The sequence below is a fragment of the Phoxinus phoxinus genome (assembly GCF_949152265.1).
Source record: "Phoxinus phoxinus genome assembly, chromosome: 15".
Classification (NCBI taxonomy): Eukaryota; Metazoa; Chordata; class Actinopteri; order Cypriniformes; family Leuciscidae; genus Phoxinus; species Phoxinus phoxinus.
In genome coordinates this window covers 24,970,958-24,988,702 of record NC_136890.1, presented here as the reverse complement: position 1 = coordinate 24,988,702, position 17,745 = coordinate 24,970,958, and the positions used below count along the sequence as shown (strand labels likewise).

The 17,745-nt window shown below is 38.8% G+C and overlaps 1 protein-coding gene across 7 annotated transcripts in view; it reads right to left on the bottom strand.

The window, feature by feature from the left end:
- sema6bb (sema domain, transmembrane domain (TM), and cytoplasmic domain, (semaphorin) 6Bb) overlaps positions 1-17,745 on the bottom strand; it is a 129,411-nt gene that overhangs the window by 83,313 nt on the left and 28,353 nt on the right. The window contains exon 2 of one of the 7 annotated variants that reach the window (XM_079637288.1): positions 3,839-3,907. The exons of the other annotated variants lie outside the window; for them this stretch is intronic. The gene's annotated coding sequence lies outside the window, so the exon portion shown is untranslated. The remainder of the gene's footprint in view (positions 1-3,838; positions 3,908-17,745) is intronic. 7 annotated transcript variants of the gene reach the window in all.

Below are 17,745 nucleotides of genomic sequence, written 5' to 3'. Positions count from 1 at the left end.
TGGTTTACAAGTTATACAAGTTAAAAATCAATTCCTCTACGGAGAAAATAAACATGCTCTGTACTCTTGACCGCTGAGATCTACTAATGTCAAATAAGTCTTCGCTGAAATTCTTTATCCACGGCTCTCAAAGAGGTCTATATTGGTTTAAGCTTGAGTGAATGGGATTTGACAGATACTTCAATTTCTCTTAATGAAAAAAGGTGCACAAACATTGTGATCCACAGGAAAAAACAGTTATTATTGAAATGAATTTAGTTTTTTTTGGGGGGACCTATCTCTTTAACTCCCCGCCTTCATCTAGCAAAAACAAATGTTCCATTGCTACAAACCGTGATGAATTTGCTTTCTAACAGAGTTGTGCAGGTTGTATTTTGACTGTGCCATTAGTCACCCGGTGATCTTTGCCAGCACAGCAGGGATGCACGCAAGAATTATGAACCGAATGCTGAAAAATTGAAAAACTGTGGCCTTTTCTGTATGAAATCCAAACAGCGTTTCCAGAAGTATTTTAAAAGCATCTGAAAGCCGATTTTAGCGACGTTCTTTATTACAAGGCCAAACGTGTTCGAGTAATCAGGACATATCTGCTTTCTCGGCACACAGGCATCGAAGCGGAGAGTGGGCCTCTCGCACGGTCAGTCACACACACACACACACACGCACTGGCAGGCCGCCGGTTAGTGGCGGTGAGGTCGCTGTCACTATGACGACCTGGTGACAAGCTGTCTGTTCCACTCTTAAACAACCAGACCTGCAGTGAAAGGCACAGCCTATAGTTAGTGTCACTCACAGCTTTCAAAAGCACAGGCGAGCTAATGCCCATAATGCTGAAAGCACAAGTATGTGTGTGTGTGGATATAGGAAGGGCCAGGGAAAGGGATAGAGATTTGTTTTGAGGTTCTGATAATTGAGGGACAGGTTCTTTATGTATAGCTTTCTCTCTCTCACGCTCCCACTCTCGTTCTTTCAATTATCTATTACATATTACCCTTTTCTGTAAGCACACTGTACAACCAGGCCACAGCAGGCCCAGGAGAATACAAACCAATAGAAAAGGTTGTTTGATTTGGTAGGCTACAAATTCTAACTATGAGAAGAGGCGCACACACACATTTACATTCATATTAAATGAGGGAAAAGCGTAAAGTTGTTTTCAAAGTTGGCTAATTTTACAGTTACCGTACATAACGGTTAGTTCCACCTCCTCATTGGTCTCTTTATGCACACTCATACATGCATATACATTAATATACAGTACACGTAATACATAATATATGTATTACATAATATATGATGCATATATTTTCTAAAAACACATACATACACACATGGTTATTCCTGTCAACTAGAGCTCTGTCCTGTGTCTGCAGGGGATTTCTATTCTTCCATAATGGCAGGTCTGCACCTGTCTCCCTGCCCACCACCCTGTGTTCACGGGCACCCAGGTCAGCTAAATATAGCCCCTCCATCCCCCCTCAACCCCGATCTCCCGTAGGTAGTACGCTGTGTGGATAGAATTACACACACATACACTACGAGATACTATGTCACTGTACTGGAAAGAGATACCAGACTGCTGCTCTGTTAAAAGTTGGTGTGTGACATGCTGTTTGTTGTTTATAAATGTACTCGTTCACAGTCAGTTCAAGCGTGGTGGGGTGGAACGGTAAGAAATTAGGCTTTTGATTGAGACTTTTGGCAGTAATCTGTGCAGGATCAATAACGGGGGGAAGTTGACAGATAGAAAATCTCATATGTTGGTGAAATGGACCGTGCGGCCCAGGCGTCGTGGCGGAAACGACGGTCCTAGATAATAAAAGATTCCATTGAGTGATTACGGAAATGTCACAGAATTCTTCTCCACCGTTTCCACCTCTCGTTACACGGCACCGATCAAAGTCTCGTTGGGTGATGGATGATCGTTATTACCGGTGGAAATAATAATGAGATTGGTCATCAGTGTCAGACATTTCACTCTCAGAGTGTTGGGTCAGGTGAATCGTGATGACAAACATCCATCATGGACGCAATGAATTCACAACAGCATGCTGTTGCAGAGCTGCGTCACGACCTGTGCTGCCTCATTTCACGTGCGTGTGTTTGTGTGTGTGTGTGTGTGTGTGTGTGTGTGTGTGTGTGTGTGTGTCTGTCTGCACTATCACTGCTGATACAAAACATAAGATGAATACTTTCTATGGCTGTGCAGCTTTTTATAAAGCCCCCCCCCCCCCACCCCCACCCTACCCCGTCCCAGCTGTTGCCGTGGAAACTGTTTGCAGAGCAGGAGAGAACTATTCTATTACTGTTATGGGGAACAATTCCCAGCACCTTCCTTCAGCAGGAAAACCAAAACATGACCAAGCAGAGAGAGAGAAAGTGAGGCAGGAAGACAGAGAAAGTGCACTTTAAGGTCGCTTAGACACTACAGTTTACGTTATGACAGAGAACGCTGCAAATGGAGATGGTGTGTCACAAGGAGGTAGAGGCAAGGGTGTACAGTTAAATTACACTTGTCACGTAACCAAAAGTTGATGAATTTTTTTTTTACTTTTTCTGCAATGCTCTCTGGCATATTCATTGAACGATGGCAATTTAAGACAGTAGTGTGCAGCTGCGTTTTTCGTCAATCTAATCCACTGTTATCACTGCTTGAATTTCGAACTGACCTCAAGAAGTAGCCATTTGTAATGCCTTTATAAAAACTTAACACATTATTACACACATCACAACATTTTCTTCTCAAAATATCCTTTTCAGTAATGACATGGTGGCTAAAAAACATATATTTTTTTAATTTTGGAAAAGTCTCATGCTCACCAAGACTGCATTTGGTCAAAAAGATACCTTTTTCCGATTTCAGAAAATTCAAAAGAAAAACATTTAATATATATATATATATATTTTTTATCTTTACTGTCACTTTTCCTAAATAAAAATATAAATTACTTTCAACAAAAGAAATAAAATCTTATGGACCACAAACTGTTTTTTGTACATGGAAGAACTTATATCGCTTGTGACTTTATCATGTCACACTTGGTTAGGAGGACAGGACACAGTGTCGAATCTGTCCACACAGTCAAAGAAACACCATTAGTGATCAGTATATGTACTCATATGACAGCAGTGATCCCTACGAAGGCCCTGCTGACAGCCTCAGGCTGAGAGACCAGCACTTCCAACCAGTGCTGGCGGAGCATTTTTACAAACATAATTCTCTTCCCTCCTCCACCCAATCCTCCTCCTTTCACTACATCTTTCACAGCCATCCCCCTGCTGACATCAGTATTGGATTTATCAGCTCACTCCTCTCATCCCTGAGCCAAGACCATCCATCTGCCCTTATCATCCCTCCCAGAATTCCTTAGTTCTTGTTTCTGTTATTCCCAAAGGGCACAAGGTACAGTATGTGTTCAAGAAATACCAAGGTGTCCACGGAGAAGAGCAATGACAAGGCTAGAAATCTTCATGTGATTGGACAGAGTGTGTGTGTGTTTGTGTGTGTGTGTGTGTGTGTGTGTGTGTTTCAGTTGTCATCACAGAAGTAAATTACATTGTAAAAATTATAGCACCAAGTTATTTTACATTAATAATATTTTACAATATTATTGTTTTTAAAATCGTAATAACTAATATAATAATATAAAAATATATATAATATAATCCATTCTTCTAATATAATAAAAAGTCTGATATTTGAGCTACCAGAAGGCAGTCCCTTTGTTTTTGCTTTTGTTTTTTCATTAATTCCAAACCATTAGTATATTCTGACACTAGGCGGACCAGTAATCAATCTGGGCGGACTGGTACCACCCGGGCTCTTATGTGGCCTCACCCCTAGAGGAGCAGAGAGTAAGAGGGTCAATGCAGGCAGACAGACAGGTCTTGAGGGTTGGATTAGAGCCTAGGGAACAGTGAAGATGAAAGCAAAAAGGATCAAATGTTAATCAATATGCAGCACATGCTTTCTGAAGGTTCTGTAGTGTCGCCCTTTTGCATATGTGTCGGGCGCCACATTCGGATAATCCGTTTTGTTTCATGCATTTGTGTGTAATGGGAGACTGGGAGAATAGTACAGATAAAGCCGTCTCTGATGTCTGAATTAGACAGTTTTTCAAAGCTTGTATAAAGTAGCGTGTTTTCAGCAAATTACTCTGAAAATGATTTAAGAGTAAAGAATAAAATATTCGTTTTTTTTCTGTCCTCATTTTCCTCAATGACAACTACTGTTGTGTATCCTGGCGTCAAGTTGAGCTGAAGTCATTATTATGACGATCAATGTAGATATACTGGATATTGATGAAACTGTCTGAACAAAAAACAGATTTGATTTCTTGCAAAATGGCAGTACAGACCGTCAGTCCTAATGATCTGATATGAAAAATAAATCAGTTTTATCTGCTGTGTAAACAAAGCTGTGTAAATGTGTGTGTTTTGGAAGGGAATTGAGAGCAAAGGAAAGAGAAAAGAAGACATTTTAAAAGAGGAAAGAACAGAAGGTAAATTACACACTGAGGTCATCTGTGTGGAATAATATACAGACAAAGAAAACAAGAGAAAGAGAACCTAATGAGCCTAATTTGAAAGAATAGATAAGGTGAATTGAGACAGTGGCAGTGGTGACACTCAGGTTACTTTTTCATCCGGAGGATCTTTCCTTCTTTTAACCTCTTCTCCATTAGCTTCACTTAGACTTTTCGTGTGTGTGTGTGTGTGGCGGTGTGTGTGTGTGTGTGTGTGGCGGTGGAGTCATTTCATTATGTGGATGCAAGTGAAATCCATCCAGAAACTGGAAGAAACCCAAGTCAAAGAGGAAATGAATGGAAAATGGCTTTAGAATTGTTAATGCCATATTAAATTAAGTTAAAGTTACTATATTTCCAAATAATATTATTTAACAATGTCACAACTACGGACTAGGCCTGGGGAGCATGACGATATATATTGTCACCATGGTATACAATGTCTATCGTTAAGATATTTTGCTTTAGCACTATAGACACTTCAGAGTGATGAAATGAGAATATAAGAGCGGGAATATAATATTTTATTTTACATTTGATTACATTTCTGTACTAATTCTAACTACATGTTAAATATTCCCATTGTACCTGAAAAACTTAATTTGTATAATTCATGTTTTTGTTATATTGTATTTATTTTATTGTTTGAAAATTAGCTTCTTTTTTTTCTTCTTTTTAATAATGGAAATGAGATAAAATAACTATATCGTGAACAAAAATTACCATATTGTGAAATAAGGTCATATTGCCAACCCCTACTACGGACTAATCAATATTTAAATTCTTACAATCAATATTTAAAATCCGTTATCAATAAACCAAAAATTATTCTCATGCAATGGCCAAAATTGTATAAATAGCTGATATAAAATTCTATAATTTTGAAATTAATTAATTGTTTTTGTTTATTTTTAGGGATATATTACGGCAATATTTACCATTAATATTGCATAATATATCAATATTACAACAGTCGATTATTGGATAAATAAAAATAAATGTAAAAATACACAATTGTATTAAAGGCTTTTAGGAATTTAGGAATCACAAATGTATTATGTACGTTTTAAAAACATTATTTTTTAAAATGTTAAGTTATTCTTAGTTAAAAATTAGATTCACTAAAGATTACATTTAACATGTTATTAAATTAGTGTTTTTAAAGATTAGTTTAAAGCAAATGTTAGACAACAGCAAAATCGAAACGTAAAAACAGGGGAAAAAAATCTCCATATCTCTCAATATTAGCAGACAACCATTATGGCACACTGTGCGTTTCGAGTGTCCACCGACTGTGCTGAGAGCAGATGAACTGAAAAGATTTGTGCTGGCAGTCTGACTTCCTGTGCCTGTACGTTTGAACCAGGTCTCTAAATCTGATATGTGGATATAAGTGTAAGGGAAGCTTCAGTGCTGTTCCTCACTCTTCCTGCACCCTAGATACTGACACATCAGATTCCCCAGGCACAGCCTTGGCTATCACCATCTCCACCAGACTGTCCCTCCCCACCCCCGTTGATCACATCCACCACCCTGGAGAAACACGGAGGTTTCAACCTCACACTGAGATGGACTGAATCGACTCTCCTCTGGGGCCTGTCACAGATTTTAAGCAATCTTATACCACCAAAGGGGGACACAAACTCACACAGACACACATCCCCATCATCACACACTCCACAGGAATCCACAGCATCTCAGTAGTGAGCATAAAGTTGTACCAGTATAAAGCACGTAAATCCACCTCTAGGCAAGGATGATAAACGGGCAGTATGGGAGTGAGCATGAACTGAATACAAATGACCGTTTATGTCCAGTAACCTCCATCGCTCTGTCTCAGCATCATTCGCCGTCGTTCAGATTGAATCACAGCAGGTAGCTACACGTACTAACATTTCCTTTTCCAATACTTCACTAAAAAGAACAGCTAAACTTTAGTTCTCAGTTTGTTACAGAAAACACATTTGTACTTGTCATTGGCAAGTTCGTGGCAGCAGCATTATTAAGGAACAACCTCTTGAGTGTTTTAGTGGCTTTTAAAACAAGTCTAATCGAAGGTGTCTGTGATTCAGATCTAAGGTAAACCAAGAGTGGATCAATACTCTAATTAAGGGACATTAAAGGTTTGGAAACAACAGAAGAGCAATTTGTGAGGTTTAGGACAAAAGCACTGATTTCCAAACAATCCTGAAGATTAACAATACAAACAATAAGAAGATTATAAATTTGTTATAAATTGACCTCATGGTTCGATGAAATACTAATTAAAAATGTCATTAAATTATATCTGCCTATCCATTCATCATTATCTATCCATCCATCCATCCATCCATCCATCCATCCATCCATCCATCCATCCTAGCATGGCATTTTTAATATCACCCTCTTTTTTTAACAAAATATGAAAATAATTGCTGACTTATTGGCCAGAATTTTATTTTATTTCTTCTAATATTAGTGCATCCCTACTAGTAATATTGTTTAGTGAAATTAATTGGAAATTGTCAAATATAGCTTTAACTTAATGAATAAATATGGAATTGACAACCTTTTCAGTTTTGGTCAGAATTTTAAAAGATGATTTTACATTTCTAAACATTAGGTCAAGTCAAGTCACAATTTATATAGCGCTTTTACCAATATCGATTGTTTCAGGTAAAATCAAAACGAATTGTGGTTGGTCACTTTACATGTCAGTCAAAACCTTTTTCCCAGTTGATTTCCAAATCAGTTAAGCGCAAACCCCGCCATACAGCTGATTTCATTGGTCAACTCAAGCCCATAGTAACCTGTCAAGAAACAATCAGACTTCATGAATTCAGTCCAGAGTTAATAAATGTCATGATTCATCACCTACAAACATAACTGCAACTGGTATGAAAGAGCAAAAAAGCTAAAGAAACTAGAGTAGAAAAAGGAGAGGGAATCTAAGACTGATTAATTTCACAGTAGAAAAAAAACACTGAAACCACAGACCACAGTAAAGAATTACCACAGCCGTCTGTCTCTCTCGCTCTGTGCGTTGTTGTAATGGAGTGTGGTGAAGAAACCATGAGGTCAGAATCATCATGCAGAAGATCAAAGTTTTCTCTGAATACTCATTGCCTGGGGCCCTGCCAGTTAACCAGAGCTCTTTTTCTCTCGCCTCTTCTTTCCTTCTCTCAGGTCAGCTTAAAGATTGAATTAAAAAAAGAGCCTCTGGCATAAGAATCACCCCATTCCCTTTCATCTCTCAATAATAATGACTAGGGATGGTCAGGATGGTCAACTAGTCGGCTAGTTGGTCAACAACTGATTAGTCGATTTCATTAATTCCTTTTGGGAAAAAAATAGTAATTCAGAGTTTTTGGCATGCTGTGTTTTAGCATGATAGCAGGCTAAGAAGAAAGAACTAGAGATGACGAAAGCCGACTGTGTTGTTGCCTTGCATAACCTGCGTCTGGGCCAAAAGTTGCACTTGAACACACTGCAAAAACTAAACCCAATGGCCAACTAGCATATATGTTCTGGGCATGTGTGAGAGGAAATAACAGTCTATTACATGGAACAGGAACAATGCACATACATAATGAAAGTTAATGGGGTTCAATGTTGTTCTGGCAAAAACAGTTAAAACATTTTTTTTAATTCTCTTGTACTCCGCAGAAAAAATAAAGTCATACATGATGGGAACAACATGATGGTGAGAAATTGATGATAGAATAGTTTTTGATGGTCTAAAGGAAGCCCTGTATGATTGCACAGTTTTAGGACAAACCAGTCATTCAAAAAAAAAAACCGACAAGTCGATTTTGAGAATATGTAGTGTTGCACATCCCAAACGTCAACACAGTATCACTCACTCACTGTCATTCGTTCATTTGCACACTATGTCCTTTACATTCTTACTCTCTAGCAGATGACAGCTTTTCAGTGCAAAAGTGATAACATAAATGATAAATAGTCAAGAGTCTGTCATAAAGGGATGAAATCATTTCTCAAATTCTAAAACAACATTCCTCTTCTCCTTTAGATCATATCAGCATTAAACTTCTGCACGAACATGTGAAGATGCGTTTTGATCTGTTTGGAAAAGGGACACACTTTTAGAGATTGAGAGGCAATTCAAAACACATCCCAAATGTTTTCAATGTGGAACTCCAGTCCAAACATCTGTATGTGCCAAAATATTCCTGTCTGAGATTTTACACTGCCAGCAGGAGCCAAAGGTGTGACTAGCAATAAAGCAAATGGAAAGGACAAAGTGTGTCTGGTCTGAAAATCATACGCGCACACACATTCACATTAAAATGAACCTGGACAGCTAGTTATCTTTTCCAGAAAAGCAGCTTTAAAACTAATCTCTTTCTCCCTCGCTGCCTTTCTGATCCTTAAAGTGGCCAAAAAGTAGGAACAAGGCCTTTTTATGTATCCTAATGCATTTTTCAATTGTTCGGCCATTTAAATGCTAATGCTCCCATTCAGCGCCGTCTACATTGAATTTCCTTAAAGACGTTGCCGGTTATCAAGTGGCAGGAGGAGGAAACTTGCGTTTGGTGGTCCATGACCTCTGTCTTTTATCTGTAGAGAGGAGGGGGGGAAACAGTTTAAAAAGAAAGCTGACACCTTATGCTCTTCACCCTCTGAAACCGTCCATCTCTCTGATGATGAGGCATGAGCGCAAAGGTGGATCAGCAGTATAAACATGACCTCCGACCCCTGTTTATGTTATCTAGGCCTAACGAGGAGACCACCAGGCCACTCCAGAGACCACTCAGGACCACCAGGGGGAAAAAGCCATATGAAGGCCATTTCAGACAGCAAAAAAAAAAAAACACTTTAAAGAGGTCTAATAATTTAAATGATGACTCGAGTTAAAAAATACTCGTTTCTTCATGCATTATACTATCAGGATTTTTCAAGCTTTTTTGACCCCTTTCTAAAAAAACTTTGACGGCTATATGAATAATGATAGTGTAAAAACTCTGTGTTGTTTGTTAACAAATGTGCTTTCATTTTGTTACTGTACAACAACAAAAAATACAAGTGAATCTACCCATTTTTTTCTACCCATTATTAGAGTTATGTTAAATGCATCCATTTCAAAATATTTCTATAAGTGTATTTCATAATAAATATGGTTCCAGAGCAGTTTACAATTAATTTTGACAGTCCTATAGATACAAGTTCTGATAAATACAATTAAAAACATTTTTTTTTTAAATCTCTCAGATCCCCTAGAACCCTCTTGCGCCCCCTGGAGGTGCCTGGATGATAGTTTAAAAAAAACCCGATTTCCTGAAGCCCCAATTTAACGTCTTTTTTTTCTTCCGTAATTAGTTTGACTGATTAAAAAATGCAAATACTAAAAGGTTTCTCAAAACTGAAGATTAAAACATGTCTATGACTTTGTCTTCAGGAATTAGATTTTGATAGCTTTGTCAAAATCAACATGGCAAAATGTAAGCATTTAGCCTCATTCATGAAACGCGAGCAGAACAAGTTTTTACTGAAAATAGTTCATAAACCCATTTGTATGTAAATTGCCACGCTCGTTTTTTAATGGGACAATTTACATACAAATATTTTTTAAGATTTACTAATGGTTTTACAAAAAAATTTCTGCTCGCGGTTCATGAATAAGGCTCATGGATTGAGGTTAAATACCAAATCTCTCATCAGAAGTTCAAGTCACGTATTACCCTAAAATAGCCTGACACTATGCTGAGTCACTCCTGCACTCACATCCCATCATTAATGGGAGAAAAAAAAGTGTCAAAATCTCCAGGTAGAGCCACAGGAAAGGTGGCGCTTCCTAAAAACCCTACCGCTCATTGTGCTAAGCCACTTAAAGACTCAGTTCTCTTTCCTTATTCAGCGTTGCTACAGTACTGATAGAGAGAGCAAATAGAAACAGTATAATTCCACCTCACTGTGCCAATATCAACAGAGTATTAATAGAAGAAATCCAGCCAAGTCATGGAGGACTGCAAAACCACACACACACACACACACACACACACACACACACACACACACACACACTCACATAAAGCAAAGCGGTCCAACGCCACAGACCCCTGGGCTTCATGCCCCATCAGGGAAATCCTTCCAGCTAGCGCATGCATGTGGAACCAAAGCTTTTCCCCCTTCTTATACTGACCTGACCAGAACAGGGGAAAGATGTCACGTGCAAGAGCCTTAGAAGGATAAAGAGAAATATATAAAAGACACAGACAAGATTTAGAGATATAGAATGATGTCTGCTCTAACAGTGTGGTAAATCACTGGTAACAAATGGTCTCTGTATTTGCACCTGGTCACATCTGAGTCATATTGGTCGGCTGAGGAACATATTGGGTTTCTGGGAGTGACTCCAGGAGGATAAGAAAGAGGAAAACAGGGAGATGAGGAGATAAGGATGAGGCCGCATGGGAAACCGAGAGAAGGGCTGTGAAAAGCTGATGTTCTCTGTTCTCTCATGCATTAGAATTCATTATCCAGCTCCTTATCGCATTTTACCTCCTCTCTCCTCTAAATTGCTGTCTTTCTTGTCTTCTCCATATCTCTATCATCTTTTTCTCTCAGCCCTGCTCTCCCTGTGAGTAGTGCTACACGATACAGGACCTTAAGTGAGCCCCTCCCATTACAGGACAACAATCCTTCCGGTTTTCCCAGTTGTATTTTTATATCTCAGGAATTCTCAGTTATGTCTTTGTCTCAGATGTTTCTCCTAAAATGCCTTATAAGTACAACTAGATTAAATAACTGCTGACATAAAGAATATAAAAAATATTAATAATATTGCATGATATATCAGGACAATAACTGTTATCTGATGATAAAGACAAAATCTCTTTCATCTGTTTCGGGCTCCCTTCATGTTTCTCCCAACATCTTTTTCTTATCAATCGTCAGAGGCTGCCCCTGTGTCAGGTTTAAGAACGACATCTGCAATTTGTGTACAATTTACAGCTCTTGGTAAATAACGGCAAACACTTGTGAATAATAATGCTGTTTGCATAGCCAGCGGGCTGTTTGCCGACTGTGCCCCGCTGAAGTACAGACGCCGTGGAACCTGCTGAGTAATCTTCAGTTCAAGAGTGCTTCTCTTTAACTCCAGGTGAAATATGGGCTCTTTCCGTGGCCGAGGCGGTCAGTGTTGCTCACTTAAGGGAGGGCCTGCTCAGCCATAGCCGTTCAGAGCTGAATCAAACGCTGTTAACCATACCCTTCTCTCAACGACCGTCTGAGGAACTCTACAAACGCCCAACTCATTTCAGCCTGGGCATAGACAGATGCTGCTCTCCACTTCCGAGAGTACACGATCCCACTGGAGGAGAGCCACACAGAGCACGAGGCCAGATCTGAAGTGTGTGTGTGATCTGTTTTTAAGTATAGAGATTTCTTGGTGCCGCTCTGAATCGACGAGAACTGATTCTTGTGTGGTTGGACAGGCTGAGTTCTTATGCCGTACACTTCTGTGGCTTCTTGAAGAAACACAGGACATCACAGACATACACACACTTAAATTAATCTCCAATATGAAAAAGTATGTTTTGGTCTTTTCTAATGATAAAAACAATAGACAGAAAAAAATTGTGCGAAAAAGGAGAACAGGATCACTCAAAATCAACTCACAGTTCCCGCATGAACACCACTGCTCTTTGTCTAGAGAGCACGGCTTTGACAAAAATGAAGCTATTTAAAAACTATGACTCAAAGATATCGCTATGAAACTATTCTCACACACACTGAGGCCACACCATGACCTTTGATTTTGGTACAAGTTTATTCGGATTCCAGTGGTCTCGTGGTGTCCAAGTCTGGTGCTATTCCACAACTGCGGATTAAAATTCACCAATACACACGCACAAAGAAACCATTCTGCATATTATTCACACACAAAAATCTCTTTTTCTCTCTCTCTCTCTTGAATAAAAGATTTTGGCACTGTTTTACTGTGTCTATTCCCACTAATTGAAGCGTGTGTGAACACTAATTAAAGCTCAGGGGGAGAGAAATCTCTTGATGCATGCTGAGAAAGTGTGTGAGGAAAACAATGGCAACAATGCAGTGATGGAAAGAGGCCCACAGCCTAGATACATTATCAATGGGAGTTCAATCAGACCGATCACACACATACGAAACCACACATGACTTTTAATACCATTTACTGGACTTATCTTCCTCTCTCACACTCTTCCAGCTCTAAAAGTCTATATTTGCATATGCAATTCTTGAAAGAAGTGAATTTGGTTTGCTCCTTGCGTGTTTGTGCATACTAATCAATCTCATGTTTATTAAAAGCACAAGTACAGAAAACAGTTAATGACTTTAGCCAGTTTCCTCCAATTCATTACAGTATCAAGTCCCCAGAAAAGTGTCAAACGATAATGAGTGACAACCATATTCTAAAACCAAATTCACTAACTAATAAAGCCATGATAAAATGTATTTGCATTACATTAAGACCTGTTAAGTTAAGTTAGTTATAGAACTGAACTAAGAAACTGAAAAAAAGGTGTTGACTGTGTTTGTGCATTGCTAGAAAAAAATTGTAGTAATACACAAAAAATAAGGCATGTGGCAGGGGTTCCCCATTCATTGTTTGAGTCCATACGGTTTAAAAGCAAAACACAAAACATCCGTTTAATAGACCTTAATATGTTATGGTCACTAATTTTTCTCAAAAATAAAATATTAGCCAAAGCCAATACGTTAAACAGTTGGCATCAATGTTTCTTGATCACATCCACAAGATTATCACAATTTCAAATGCAATTTTGGATGTGACTTTTGTATTTAATATAGAAAAAGAATGCTAATAAAGGTAATTTCCTTATTTAAATGCGACTGTCATTCCTTAATCTATGCAGCGTGTACACGGCCAGAAGGAATGTTATTGCGGTTAAGAGCTGGCTTTGAACTGAAAATACAGCAGGAATGTGAGCAGCAGACATTACTTTTGAGTGGTTATGTCCACATCTTAATAAACTGAGGCTTTAATGATCTGCAAAGGCCACTAACTGTCCCTTTAAGGATTAATAAAGCAACAATCTGTATAAATAATGTTGAATACAGTACAAACAAGGAGTCTGTGGAGGAGACAACAGTACTGGGCTGCCGTTTAACTTCCTCTAGACAGCCAGAGTCACTGTGTGCACCAGAGAAAGCTGTGTTAATGGTCAATGTTAACTTATCTGAAAGCATCCGATGGAATGGAACCAATGTTCAATATTCAGCCTAATAGACCATAGTCAGGGTAGCGCCATGTTTAATTTTTGACAGGAATGAAAACAAGGCTGTGAGGGACAGAAGTACATTGTGTTCAGTGGGTTTTACTGGGGGTTTTTAACCACATGCTAGTTGTTCAGCAGAAACCTTCCAAAAATTCTTCAGTAGACTCAATTTTCCTAAAACAATTGGAGGGATCATGGCTTAGTTGCAGTTGGCCAACTATAGATAATACTTTTGCATCCTTTATCCAACTTCAAGAGAAATTGCATACCAAGCTCTCACTTATTTAGAGACTTTACAATATGGAATTTAATCATAAGCATTTTCCTAATTTCCCCTTGCATATTAGGACATCACAAATCCATAAAAGGGTTAATCTCTGAGATCTATACAATAATAATTAATTCAAAACAATTCCCCTCAATGGCTCCGTTGAGGATATTTTGGATGGAGGAGCTAAACCTGGTGCTCGAGGAAAATGTTTGGGACTCGATGCTGAATACATTCATCATCAATTAATGCTAGGCAGGCTCTCATTAAATTCAAAGTAGTGCATAGAACTCACTGGTCCAGAAATAAACTTCCTGATTTGACCCAACCTGCCTTCGTTGCGCAACTGAACCAGCAACTTTACTGCACTCTTTTTGCTTGTATCCCAAATTGTCTGACTTCTTGGGGAGAGTGTGTCTCCATCCTCTAGATTTAGTCATTGTTAATATTTGAATGTCACATGATGACTCCTTGGAAAACAGTTTTGAAAGTTTAAGAATTAAATATGATCTAGGACTTTGTACCGTGCATGCCATTTTAAAGATTAAGTGTATCCTTCACAGCCTCGTTTTCATTTATTTAATATTCAATATGGCATTACCCATATTGATCAACCAATAATCTGAATATTAACATCACTGCATGACATAAAGCAGACGACAAAAAAAATTTAATGACATAAACCCTAGAACTCAGAACCAACCCAGAAGATTAGGATCATTACATAGTGCAATTTGCATTCAACACAGATTTTGTTGTTTTAGTGAAGTTTTTTTAAATAATTTATTTAGCGAGATAGATGCTAAGACAATGCAGACAGAGTGACAAAATGGCATTACTTCTTAGTAAATTCTCCCCTTAGACTTAGCATTTCACATTACTCAGTTTACTTTATTATAGTTTACTAATCCACAAGGGTTACGCAGTTCAAACTGGTAAAAGGAAGCCCAGCTATGACTAAAAACAGAGTTCATTTCTTATATATACAGTTTAGACACTTAAAATAATCCCACATCCCTCTGTCATTCCTGTTGATGAAGCCGTAGTATAATCAGAGCTATTTACTGCGCTCATAAGAGGCTTCACACACAAAAAAAGACTTTAGACTTCAAAGCTGCAATATTGTTTTAACACCAACAGCGTAATTGTGCCTGGGCTAAAGCACATATCTCTCTGTAGACAGATCAGCAAATAGCCTGAAACTCAGTCAGAGATCTTATCTCTGGTGGGGGGGAAGAGGAAGAAACAAAATAACAGGGAGAGAGAGAGAGAGAGGGGGAGCTTCTTTTCTATTCTGTTTATCATTCATCTAATTTTGTGGTTAATTAAGTAACGAGTGTCTCTGGGGCTTCCTCGGTTCCGGAGTCTGAGCTAAAAAATCTATCAAACCCATCCAAGTGTCTGCGCTCTTGTTTCACTCCACACAAATGAACCTTCTTATTGCAATAAATATACACACACGCCATGTCATTCGGTTACACAGTGTCACACCCCCACGCTTTGTCTCACATTTTCAAACACTCCTTCCAACGGTTGATTGGAAATGATGATGATTCTCAGTAATGATCTGACTAAGAGCCATCGGCCTCTTTTCCTCCCACTCAGGAACACGGCTTCCAGGATGTGTGTGTGTGTGAGTGTGTGCTTGTGTAAGTGCGTATCCCCCTTAGTCCCAGACTCGAACTCTCTTCCAACCTCACTTTCCTTCACCCTTCATCATAACCCTCACCAGAGGCTCATTCATTTCATCTTCGTGTTCGTTTCCTGGCCAATAGCACACTATGTCCTTCCAAAACAGAGCTCTGAATGTTGTAGCGGAAACTATGCAGCTCCTGCTGGAGACTTCAACAACTCTCACACAATCACACACACACACATACATCTCTCTCTCTCTCTCTATAAGTTATAAGAAAACTATTGGTTTGAAAACACTGTAACCTGCAATAACCTGGAATGAAAGAATTAGTGCAAAGCTAAAACAAAACTGAAAAATAAACAACAAAATAAACTGTTTTAGTGGTCAGAGCTCTCATCACATTGAGAAATAGTCTGACTTGAGAGTCTGTGTGGGTGAAGACATCCCACAGGCGTTATGGCTTGAGATCCCTGAGATACGGATAGCAAAAATGGACACAAATGAAATCGTAACGACTGGCCGGAAATTACAGATCACTCTTCATTCTGATGTGAGCAACATTCTGATTTGTCATATGTCATTGCACAGGCAGAAACAACTTTTTTTGAAAACCAAATTTATCTCTTGCTTTTGTATTGAATAAAAAAAGCCATTAAAAAAATATTACTAATAAAATGTCATATGCAATCTTGTTTTAGTGTGGGTTTTTTCCCAAGATCAACGATTACAACAATTTATAGATACAGCAACTGCTTGCTTTAGTTCAAAACACATAAATGTGACCTAGGAAATGTAATTTTAACAAGTTTTTTTTTTCACTTATCAGTTTACTCATACAGAAAACGTATACCCTCACAAAAATTGCATACGTTATTTTTGAATTATAAACAAGGGGCTTTAGTCCTGCAAAAATAAATTGCTTTAAATTCACCCAAAAATTACAACTTTTTCCAAATAATGAAAATCAGTGAGTCACTGGCTTTGGACCCTATTGACTTCCACTGAAAGGGAACAGTTCTTCAAAATCATCTTTTGTGGTCCATAGAAGAAAGAGGTATGGAACGACATGAGGGTGAGTAAATGACAGAATTAAAATGTTTGTGAACCATCCCTTTAAGCCGCATAAGAGAGTAACCTGAAAACAACATTAAATAAAACTGCAAATGCAAAAGCTTACTCTGTAAGCCTGAAGTAGAACTGCAGTGAGTTGCGCTTTCCTATACAAGACTCAAGGTCTAATAGAGGCACTCAACAACTGGAAAACCTTGACGAAGAGGACACACACACACACACACACACACACACATCAAGGGACTTAAATGGCCTCCTGGCCTTGTCCTCCATCCACAGAAGACAGCTCCAGAGTTCTCCAACCAATGTCTTTCTAAATCAGCACACCCAGCACTTTTAGACATCCTACCCGGGGTCCTCTCTGGGCACCCCGGATGGCTGCGCTGATGCAATGTACTTAATTGGCGGTAATCAGGTCACTGGTTAGATGCAGAGCTACTCTGGGACTATTTTCTAGAAGCTAGACCGCTGTTAACCTGGGCATCAGCCCCATGTGCCCTGCCTCCTAAGAGCATCTAAAATCAGGCTGCCGTACAGTTACAGAGCCTAACTATATCATGTACTGACAGCATAATGTCATCGGCCGTTTCAGCAGGACAATCTGGCTATATTAAGCCGGTTCGGTAATGGCCAGCGGATAATGTTGTCCTCTATATAAAGCAGTGTCATTACTGTCAAAATACTCTTTTAAAAACACGTGATTGGCCCAATTGGGCCAAGAGCGATTTTCCTTATGCTATTATAGGCACACACACAAAAAAAGGACGATGCTTCTTGAAATAACGTGGCTATTTGTGTGTGTTCCGGGTTGAATTGAAATACACAACCCAATTTCCTGCAGCCAGCGCATGACATAGGTCTCTTTTCCTCCTGCGTTCTTATGATCAATTTTCATATCTGCATTTTTGAGCACGGCTGCTGCTCTGTGCAGTAATTATCATAAAACTGTTTACCTAAAACGGCATGTTTATGTTTTTGCATTCGCTACATCTCCAAGCCTCTTTAAAGCCGCATATTGAGCAG